At 29.8% G+C, this 12,500-nt stretch overlaps 1 protein-coding gene across 1 annotated transcript in view; it reads left to right on the top strand.

Annotated features, from left to right (window-relative positions):
• LOC100199700 (uncharacterized) overlaps positions 1-12,500 on the top strand; it is a 202,000-nt gene that overhangs the window by 15,500 nt on the left and 174,000 nt on the right. The window lies entirely within an intron of this gene.

Here is a 12,500-nt window from a genome sequence, read left to right as displayed (position 1 = left end):
ATGTTTCAAATGCTAATATTTTCTGCTGATTGAGTGGGAAATATGTAACAGAGTTCAAAGGTCTAATTTTATCTGACAACTTTCTTATCCATTTTGCATAGTATGAGAGCATTCCAATAATACACTGTAAAGACTTTGTATTATCAGGTGGAGGTAACTTAATGAGAGGAGCAAGTATCCAGTTTAAGGGATCCGGTTTGAAAGAAATCTAAGGATCCGGTTTTAAAGAGCCATAAGATATACCATAACCTAAAAGCATCAATGGTAGCTAATCTAAACTTAAGCAGATTTTCATCATGTTCTTTCTGGAGAGAGTTTGCTGAAGCTGATATGGTGGCACAGAAGTAATCATCATCAATTTTAGGAATAGCAGCAGAAACATTAGATGGTCTTCAAAGTTTCTCATAATAACCAATCTTTTTACATTAATGACAGATAGTTTCATAGGCAGGACATTAAGTACATGGATGTCATATGTTTTAACAAAACCAACACAATTGTTTTGATTTAACTGTAGCAACTAAGTGATTATTAGTCATGAATTGTTTTTGTAACGATGATTTAATTTCCTGAATAGAGGCAGAGATAGATATGGTCCATTGTGAGTATAAGTTTAAATTTGTATATGTATGTGTATCACATTAATGTAACACAGCTTTTGTTCTTGCTTCTAGGTTTATATTTCAATTACTTATGCCTAAAGTATTTGAAAAAATGACTTTATTAAGCACAAACTTGATTACACATCAACAGCAGAAAGAAAACTTGTTTTTTTGTTAAAATAAATGATATTTTTTCATTCATTATGAAAATTTTTTATCTGATCATCATTATGATCAGATAAAAATAAAAATTGTACAGGGAATAGACAAACATAGTCGGAAACAACTCAACAAGGTTCAGAAAGGTTTAGATTTTCAAGATTTACGATTGTACTCCCCCATCATGTTTTTGTTATGTAGTCCTTGGTAATGATGTTTATAGTCCAATATATCTTGATAAAAGCGCTTTTCTTGCTCTTTGGAGTAAACGTCCATGTTCTCCTTGAATTTGTCAAGGTAAGAAACAAGAATTTGCACTTTCAAAGACATTTTGCATCCCATTTTGGCGTAATTCTTTATGAGAGTCTGTACCTACTCCACATAGTTTACAACTTTGTGATTACCTAAAAAGCCCTGAACAACTGCAATGAAACTGCTTCAAGTCGCTCTCTGTCCTGTTCCACAGTTTTACAAAATCCTCACATTTTATAATCTTCTTGATCTGTGGTCCGACTAATATACCAGCCCTGACCTTAGCCTCTGACAGCTTTGGAAAAAGATCTTGGAGGTATTGAAAATGCTACGAACTCCTTGTCAAGTGCAGTGAAAAATTGCATAATGAGGCCTAACTTGATGTGCAGTGGTAGCATAAGCACTTTATGAGGTTCTCCCATTTCAGATGGCTTTTCCCAACTGAAAACTCAGTCCATTGTGGCCTGTACTTTGTGCAATAATGCACCTTAGTATTATCGCTGTCCCAGAGACAGAAGAAACAAGAAAATTTCATGAAACCTCCTTGAAGACCCATGTGGAATGATACCATTCTGAAGTCACCAATGACCCCCCATCCATAGTTGTCATACTTTAATGCACTCAGCAACATTTTGACACTGGTATAGTACTCTTTAATATGCACAGATGGTGGGCCATCAAGAAAGATAGGTAGTTGTTTCCATTGTGGAGCAACACAGCTTTAAGGCTCCGGAATGAACTGTCTATGAATAGGCACCATTCAATAAGATTACATGCTGTACCTATATTCTGGAATAGATTAACAGCATTGTTGCAGAAGCACAGCCCATCATGCCAACTGAAGAAGTTGGATAATCTTTGATGCTACTTCCTCTGATCTGTGACTTGTACGCTATCATTAACCAAGTTCCACTGTTTGAGTCTGGATATCAGAAGCTCGGAATTCGATTTCTTAAACCTGAGGCCCCTAATTAAATCGTTCACGTCTTTCTGGTTAGGAAAGTATGGCTTTCTATCCCCAACTGCATTTGCAGAATCTCAGAATCAGAAGTTTATATCTCCAGTATCTGCCTCACTATCTGACTTGCTGCTGTTTCCTGAAGATATATGATGGTGCTTAAGAGGAGGCGGAACAAGCAGATTAGGGCTGTGTGGTACTGGGGCGATGGAAAAAGGTATGTCCGGATAAACAATCTGAGGGCATTCTCGGCGGTTTGATGATTTTTTGGATTTACCATGCAGAAGTAGAAGTTGCTTGAGTGGTCTGTCGGCTCTTGCCAAATTTGCAGGAAATTAAACTTCATGGCTCGCTTCTCTCCCGTGTACCAATCTGTAACATAGCACATAATAATACATAAAGATTATAATAATTTGAGGACAGGAAATTTCAAAATATGAAACGATTTCAAGATAGAACATATTTGTTTATAGTACATAGCTTATAACAAAACTTTGTAGATTACAACTCCTTGAAATGAACTAGATCTAAAGCATTGAAATTTTATGAAAATAAATTAAAACACATCTTAGTGAAAAGCAACTGTTCAGTTTACCTTCAAGTGTTTTCTTGCAATATTTGTATGTCTTATAGGCCATGTACATTATACGACTTCCTTCGAATACTTTTTCGCTCTTGTCTTTATGAATTATCTGCACACCTAGCAGAATGAATCAGCTGAATGCAAATAACCTCTTGTTGCCATATCAAATAATTAACTTCTTTTCAAAAACCAATCATTTATCCTTTCAGTCTGCAATAACACAAATTAAAATCTTGGTTTGAGACACCTGGGTTTTTTATTTTTTATTTACTTTTATTTTCTTTAAACATCTTTGCTTCCAACAAGGCTGCAAGCAACTACTAATTAAATTTGGAAGTTACTGGAGGAGAAAAGATGAAGATTGTAGAGCAAGATAATGATTGACAGACGACTTAAAGGATTGCAAATTATATGAATCAGGAAAGCAAGATAAAGGAAGCGAATTCCAAAGTACTGATGTTCAAGGAAAAAAACTAGACAAATAAGAGTTTTTGGAGCACTTAAAGCCAGTCACAGAAAAAGGATGAGACTTAATTGAATGACGAGTAACGCAAGAATGAATTTTAGTAGGTAGCACAATAGAGGCTAGCTCTTTAGAGCAGTGCCTATTATAGTATTCCATACAAGGCCGGATTTGAGATTTATAGAGATAGAGAATAGAATCGGAAGTAAGAAAGTGTAGAGCTTGATAAAGCCTTAGTGGATGCTAATTTTGCAAAAGATTTGATATATGGTTTCCAAGAAAGATTGGAAGTAAGAGTTAATCCTAGAAGATGAAGAGTAGATGACTCATCTAGTACATCATTGTTCATAAATGTAGGAAGATCTAAATTATTAAGAATTACAGAATAAGAAGAAGAGTGCTGTCCATCGAGGACAACTTTTATACTACGATTGGAAAGGAAGAATTCAATAATCTTAAAGATGTTGCCAGATACACCATAAGAAGGAAGCTTATAGAGAAGACCAGCATGCCAAACTTTATCAAAAGTTTTTGAAATGTCAAGTGCGATGACCTTAACCTCTCCACCTTTTTTTAATGCACAATAAAACCTTTTGGTTATTACTGTTAGCAAATCAGCTGTAGAATAAGAAGATCAAAATCCATATTGATGGTCATAAAGAAAGTTATTAGATTTAAGATGAGAAATTAAGCGTTTGTTAATTAAAGATTCAAAAACCTTGCTTATGATAGAAAAAAGACTAAGTAGTTAGATGAATCAGATTGCTTTCCAGAATTTTTGAAAATAGGGATATAGTCTTTGGCGTTAGACGAAACCTTTTTACAATGATTTTTAGCAGTAATAAACTGACATCTGTTTTCTGGAGAGTTTTGGTGATAGATATGGACGTAATGGTTTCGATTGGAAATTGTAGAAGCACAATGTGAGGTAAACCATGGAGGAGAGTGAAAAGAATCCACAAAGTTATGTAAAAAGCACATTTGTTGACAGGAAGATGAAAGATTTCTACCCAAGGGCCATCATGAAGAAAATCACAGAAAGAATCCCAGTCAGCTTTAAGGTAGTTGTAAGAGGTACGATGATAGGGGGATTCAGATAATGAAGAAGAATGAGATATTAGTTTTAGAGAGATCAAACTGTGATCAGTAACACCTTAGGGTAAATGTGGAGAAACTGATCACTGACTAGGATCAGAAACAAGACATAAGTCGACTAGGGAAGGTAAATGATTCGGGTTGTCTGGAAAGCGAGTTGGAAAGTTGACTATTTGAGTTAGGGACAGCTTTAAAGCCTGCAGAATCACTGACACTAGAGCCAAGCCATTCAGTGTAATGAGCCTTAAAGTCACCGACAACAACAATATAGACTGATGAATAAAGAGAGAGGGCTTGGTCAATATGATTAGAAATAACATCAAAAAGGTGCAGTCTTGAGATGAATGAGAGCGATATAGAACAAAGAGAAAGGCAATAGAGTGAAGTGGTGCTAAACAAAAGCACATGAAAGAATAGTCTGTGGATTCAAACCTAGTTTCATGACAAATGGGTTAATTCATACAAATGTAAATGCCCAGGCCAAGCATGCGACTATTGGAGTCTTTATGAATTAAAGGAAGATAACCATCAACACTAAGATCGCAAGATGAGACATTGAGCTGAACTCATTTTCTCATTAGTCTCACAAAGAGCAAGTAGGTCTGGTGAACTTTGCAAGAGATAAGACTCAACAGAAGAAAAGTTACTACGAAGAACATGAATATTAGTGAATGATAGGTTTACAGAACTTGGTGTTGAAGATGGTTTTTAATGTTTTATAGTTTTGGTACTTTATTCATTTTTAAATTTGTTGAAGAAATTGGCTCAAAGCATAGATAGTACTCAGGACACTGTTTAATAGCCCAAACAATTGCCACATTACTATTAATAAACCCTAAGCCGTAACAAAGGGCTTTAAATGTGGCAATGCACACCAAAAGTACAAACAGGGACACCATCCATGTGCAACATGGAACTGTTAATACTTTGATATTTTTCAGCTGTTGATGGAATCAGCTTCTCTGAGAGCTACTACATAGTTCAGGAAACCTGACTACCAGCTGGCCTCAGAACCATAAAACTGAGTTTTGGAGCTGTACCCTCATTAGGAGATAATAGAATGAGTTGCCTAGTCATAAAAACAGAGACACAAGCAAAACACATGCATTGAGTCAAGAAGATCCAGAGTTCAACATCCTAAACTGGAAACAATGTGTTAAAAATACATCTGCGTCAGCCTAATAGATGAGGAAGGGGTGCGAGGCTGGTCAACAGATAGAATCTGTTTACCCCTTAAGTCTTTGCTTAGGAGGCCTTCTACAAGACAGTAGCAGGATGCATTTAACATCTGCCCAAGATGAGTATTTTTATTGAGACACCATCTCTAGCCTTTACTCAACCAAGAGCCCCAAGGCAGGGGGTGTTTTAAGTTGGAGTTGGCATCTCCTAGCCTTTGCCTAAAAAGTTGTATCCTTCAAGGCAACAGGACATGAAGCATTTAATACTTGTATAGCCACTTTTGGAACTTTCAAGAATGTTCTAGAAAGTTCTGAGAGTTTCTGGAAAGTTCTGGAAGTTTCTTGAACATTATAGAGTGTTTAAGAGAATTGTAGAAACATCTGGACTTCTCTAGCAGTTCAGGAATGTTATAGCAGGAAGCTCGGTATGCTTTTAAATATAAATATATACTTATATATATACAGTATTGGCCATTAATAATAATCCAGCGTATTTTTTTAATAGCATTCGACTTTGATTAATATTAAACCAATAGTGGTTTGACTCTTTTTAAATATAAAAAGTGTTTATTGATGAGAATCCTATTTTCTTTCAAATAAATATAAATATTCACAAAAATAATATTAAATCGTTCACGTCTTGTAAACATGATGGATCTAGTGTTAAGGTGTGGGTTTGTTTTGGTCGCAATTTATACATGAATATATAAATATGTATATATATATATATACAACCCTCGGATTTAGGGTCGGCATTCGGCAATGTTGACCTAACTGCCGACCTGAAAGTATTTGAGATCTGCAAAAAATTGCCGACCTTGTTTCTATGCTTTATGGTTAGACCTTTGTGTCAAATAATTTTGCCGGCCTGATGCCGACCTCAAAAAGATTGAGGTTGGCAAATTATTGCCGAGGGGTTGTATATATATGTTAGACCATTTCAAAATTGTATATAAAAAAATAATTTTGAACTTTATTTGGACTACCCTTTGATTTGATGTGGTTTGTGGTCAGGAAAATTATTTCAAAATTGCAAACTTAAATAATGTGTTTTAGGGACAGCTCAATTAACTTTACTTTTTAACAGGTTCCTATTATTTTGAAAAAAGAAGTTTTTTCAAAAGTATGTCATGTTGGGTCTTAAAAGTAGTGAAATTATAAAAAAATTTCAAAAAAAAAATTATAATTTCATACTACAATTAATATTTTAGATTTAATTGCACAAAAACTATGGTTTTTTAACCATGAAAAAAAAAAAGAAATAAAAAAAGTACATTTTTACAAGTTTTTTATAAAAATAAAAATTTTTAATTTATTTTTTATAAAACAATTATTATTTTTGAAATTTATATATTATTTTGCTTATTTTGAGTACCAGGTTGCCCTACTTTTAAGGAACTTTTTTTTTTTTAATTTTAGGACCCCATTGAAAAGTAAACTTAATTGAGCTGTTACTAAATATTGGAATAATGCTTTGAAACTTTAATGATTTCCTTTTTTTCATCAATTAATAACATTTAAATATCTAGCCACTTAATCATTAAAAAATTTTTTTTTGAACTGGTCTAATATATATATATATATATATATATATATATATATATATATATATATATACATATATATATATATATATATATATATATATATATATATATATATATATATATATTAGACCAGTTCAAAAAAAAATATTTTTTACGATGAGCACTTTACAATGATGTATATACATCATTGTAGAGTGCCCAATATTTAAGAAAATATATTTTTTTTCAAAACCAGAGCATTTTATACTTAAATTTTAGAAAAAACAACTTTTAATGGAACTTGAAGTTTCATACCTATCAGCAATCATCAGCTATGAAGTACAAAATCAAAAATATAAAAAACCGTTTAAAAATTGCAAACTACGGTAGAATGAGTTCTGTCATTATAGTACAGAAAGGCGTAATGGAAAACTAATCTCTGCTATCAAATAATGAAAAGAGAAGTTTATTTTTGTGTCTACATTTAGAAATTAATTCACCTCTTTTGTTTAGCAGATTGTTTGCTTTGTAAAATAATATTTCAAATTTCTCGTTGAAACAAAACTTACAAATTTTTGACGCAGGATAGTATTATTTACAGTGCTTAATAATATTCCATTTGATTAATATTCCATTTGACATATAATAATAAACGAGCAAAGCAAATCCATTATACGTTGTGCAAGAAAATCATTTATTTTTAAGAAAATCAATTATTTTTAATGGTGGCATATCATGGATTAAGAAAAAAGCAGGATTGTTTGATGTTACCATGGGAGCCTATGATGGCACGGAAGTTTGGGAGCTAGTTGGGATTTCTTTTAGATCAACTTTTGCAGTTTTAAAACAAAAATGATTTCGGTTTATATCGAGATGACAGGTTAGCTGTTTTTAAGAACAAAAATGGCTGTCAAATGGAACAAATAAAAAAGCATGTTGTTCAAGTTTTCAAACGTAACAATCTCAACATCTCTATCAATTGCAATCTTAAAATTGTTAACTACCTTGATTTAACTTTTAATCTTACTCAAAATTTATTTCAACCAAACTGCAAGCCTGAAAATAACCTAAGTTATGTATATGTTGATTCTAACCATCCACCTTATATAATAAATAATCTTCCAAAAAATATTGAGCTAAAATTGTCCGCCAACTCATCAATTGAAGTTATTTTTAATAAATCAACACTTCTTTATGAAGACGCATTAAAGCAAATGAGATACACTTATAAGTTGGCATATAAACCAAGCATAAAAAATGTTCCAAAAAATAACCACAAACAAAACATAATCTGGTTTCAAGATTAGTATATAAAAAAAGCAAAAAAGTCATAAAAACACATACTAAACTCCATAACCTTTTTTTCAAATATTTAAAAATACTTTTAAGCAAAAAGTTATTTAAAAAAAATTATACTCTAGCATGGTTTTAAAGTTGTAATGGTTAAACGGTTAATTAAAGTTGTAATGGTTAAATGGTTGATGCTTATTTACAGTCCTGTTGAGTAGCGTTAAAAATTGTATCATATATCGTATCGTATTGGATATCCATAATATAGAACTTTGATAATGTTATAGTGCAACTTTTTAACATAAAATACAAGGTTGTTAATAATCCTTTATACTTTTTTTCTTAAATAATTGATTGCATTGTTTTATTTGTTGTTTTTAAGCATTGGATTTTTCATTATGAATGTCATGGTTATGACTGTCACAATAAAAAAAACATAAAAATGCTTGTAAAACTTCAAGTAAAAACTATGAAACTCAGCATATAATAATATCAATATGTGCTAAATGCACACACCAAATGCTTTTTGTTTTTACCATGCTGTTTGCTGCATTAAATCTGACAAAATTGTTTTGTTCAGAAGTGGTAAAAGGTAAGCGTTATGACCGTCATGCTATGTAGAGTTAATTTTTGAAAAAAGTTGAAGACTTTAATGCTGTAACTTTTACATACTAAATTATATGATAGTATTTCACATTTCTGGAAAGTTTGAAGTCATTTTCATTTTCGGTTCATTTTTAATAGCTTAAAGAGTGTCAAATGTTATGACCGCCACTCTCGCAGAATTGCCCATATATTAAAATTTACTACAATTTATACAATGTATATAAATTATGTTTGTTTTAAACTATAATTTATGTTTGTTTTTATATTTAGTGTTTTGAAAACACTAAATGCAAAAACACTCAGGGTATTTTACTGTCTTGTGGCTCAGTTAAAGTGTCACCACTGATGACAACTAATTGCTTGAAGATTAATTAATTAACTAATTGTTCTCATTAAATGAACTAATTTTATTGATAATTTGGACCAATTTAAAGGTAGTCGTCAACATAACTTACGCTTAATAATGCAACTTGTCATAAGAGCACTAAAATATAAAAAAAAAAGGAAAAACTTGTGTAAAAAAACAACTTCAAAACAAAATAAATTATGTATTAATAAATTTGTTACATGTTTAAAAAAAGTTTAATTACTATATTCTTTTAAATATTATTACCTACAAAATTCACTCAAGTTTAATCACGCTTGTGAATTAAATAGTAAAAAAACATTTAATCACACTTGTGATCAAATGTTTTTTTTACAATAATAAATTACAAATTAATGCTTTCTAAATAAATGCTGCATAAACAATATCAAAGTATACTTTTAATATTGCAAGAGATAACAGTTATGATGTAAAGTAATTTGCATAATTCTTAGATAAAATCACTATTTTGTACATAAAATGTGTAGTGTAACACTTAACATAGCCTGGGAATGGTTGAACACATTGGTGACCAATATGATTTTTTACTAAATGAATATATGAATAGCAGAGTATCTGTATATTCATCTGATGATATTTTCTTTATGAATCAATGCATGCTGTTCTATGCATAAAAGAAAAACCAATGTTGACATCTCCTTAATAATATTTTTTTTTTTGGAAAACCTCGTGCTGCATTTAAAACATTCAAGGAAGTCAGACAGACATGCTTTAGGAACCTTCTTAGTAATTCCATGTCTATGTAAGCAGGCGCGATAATAATCAAGCCATAGTCTAAATTTCTTAAAAAATCATATTTACACAGCGGGCTAAAATTAATGGCATAAGTATTTTTTTTCAAAGTTTCTATAAAACGTTGAGAAAATCATTGTTTTTATTTTTTAACTATCAATTTGTTTGAAAAAAGCATAATATTGTTGCACTACACAAAATTGTAGCTGTTCAAAAGTTGTCGAATATAACTGAGTTTAGTTTCATTAAAAATTTTATAGCAAAAAAAAAAATAAGTTTTAAAATTTAGGCAAAAAATTTAATTTTAATAATTAGTGTACTATTAACTATTCACTAAAGGAAGTTGCATATTTATGCAAATTCAAGAAACAAGAGTAAATTATAAATTTATACAAACTCAAAGGAAGCAAAATTAAATTTCAAAAATAATCATTATTTTATGAAAAACATTGAGAAAAAAAAAATTTTTTAATAAAATTTGTAAAAAAAATGTATTTTTTTATTTTTAGTTAAAAATGTAATTTCTTGGCGGTGGAATTCAAAATTTTTTTATAAAGTAATGATTATTTTAAAAGTTTTTAATTTTTTGATTTTTAAAATTTTAAAATTTTTAATTTTTATATTTAAAATTTCACTTCTTTTGAGACCCAACATGGTACACTTTTTAATAACTTTTTTTGTTGTTGATGGTATTAGTGACCCCTTCTGATGTAAAAGGGACATGAACCCATAAATATTTTTTTTTGAAAATTTTTTATTTCTAGCATTATTTTATTATATAGAACACATTTAGAGGTTAGGAGCATTCATTTTATAAAAAAGTTGTTTTTCGGGACACCCATATATATATATATATATATATATATATATATATATATATATATATATATATATATATATATATATATATATATATATATATATATATATATATATATATACATATATATATATATACATATATATATATATACATATATATATATATATATATATATATATATATATATATATATATATATATACATATATATATATATACATATATATATATATATATACATATATATATATACATATATATATATATATATATATATATATATATATATATATATATATATATATATATATATATATATTAACTTTGTCTTGTACAATTCTATGTTGTGCTCTTGGAGGTCTTAACTCAACTCCAATTGTTCTTGGAGGGACATCATTATTCCCTGATTCATTTGAAGCTCTGTAGATTTTCTTTTTAAAACCTTCATGAGTGGATTTATCATCTCTTCTCCAAAATGATTAACCAGCACTTCAAAATTTTTCCATACTGCAAAAACAAAATTAAATCTAAATGACACCTATTGTGTATTTAAAATTCCACTAGTTTGTAGCAGCTTAACACCAAATAATTCAGCACATGTAGCTCTCTGCTATTAAGGAAGCATGATGCATGGTGTAAATCTTATCAACAAATGGTTTATATTTAAATTATTTCTTGATAAGATTTACACCATATATCTTTTATTATCCCATAATTGTGAAGACATTTGAGTATCAAGTACTACTTTAATTATAACACTTTTTAGTTCCACTAAATCGAAAAGTAAATTGGTTAGGGAATTCATTCCACCGCCTTCTACACAGTTTTGAATGTGCACTATCAGTATTGATTTTTTGCTTATATTTGTTGACTCATACATTATTGCTGAAATCTTTAATTTTATGACTTTTGCAATCATTTTTTTCCTTATTTCATTACCTATATGATAGGCATTGTGATCAAAAATTTTCATTTGTAGCAAACTCAACTGTTGTTTTCTATTTTCTTCATAATAAAATACTTCATTATTGGTCCATTCTTTAAACATTCTTTTATTGCAATAAGTGGAAATGCATTCCTAATATAATAAAATTTATTGTTGTAAACTTAGAAAATAAGTTCATGTAAATACTTATTAGGGGATCATAGTTTTTACTAATGGCTAAAAAAAGATTGACTTTGAAATGCTACACTTTAATGTTTTCAAACTTACAATAAATGCTTTACTTAATGACTTTTATGACACAGGTCTGCATTTTTTTAATTGAAAATGAATTACGTTTTTTTGAATTATAAACATTTAGAAGTGAGCTAAGATCATTAAATAACATGACAAAAAAATTGTAACTAAAGAAAGTGCTGAAAAACTATGAATGGTTAGAAAAAAGTTAATGTTGTTTTTATAATAAGTTCTATTATAATAAACCTGTATGTATCACAACCTAATAAAAATATATATATGTAAAACTTTGAAGTGTTATAAAAAATTAGGAAAAACAAGTACTTCAAACAAAATAAATTAAGTCTATTTCAAATTTACTTACTGTTAAAAAAAACTTTGATTTAAAAGGTTAAAATCAGACTTAGTGCTAAAGAGTTTCATAGCTGATCAAGACTCTTTATTCTTGCACAAATAAAACCGTTGAATTGATGTTCACAGGCTTTTCTACTGACTTCACTGATGAACTTCATGCAACTTTCTACAACCTGAGTGTGGCATGAAAAAATTTTAAATTCATTTCTGAGCTACAACAATATTTAACATTACACAATGTTGCCCATCAAACCCAAAACAAAACTTTTTTGGGATGTTTTTGTAGATGTCAACTTTCAGAGTTGATTTTAGCA

The sequence above is a fragment of the Hydra vulgaris genome, chromosome 12 (genome assembly GCF_038396675.1).
Source record: "Hydra vulgaris chromosome 12, alternate assembly HydraT2T_AEP".
Lineage (NCBI taxonomy): Eukaryota > Metazoa > Cnidaria > Hydrozoa > Anthoathecata > Hydridae > Hydra > Hydra vulgaris.
This window is presented reverse-complemented; position numbering and strand designations above follow the sequence as displayed.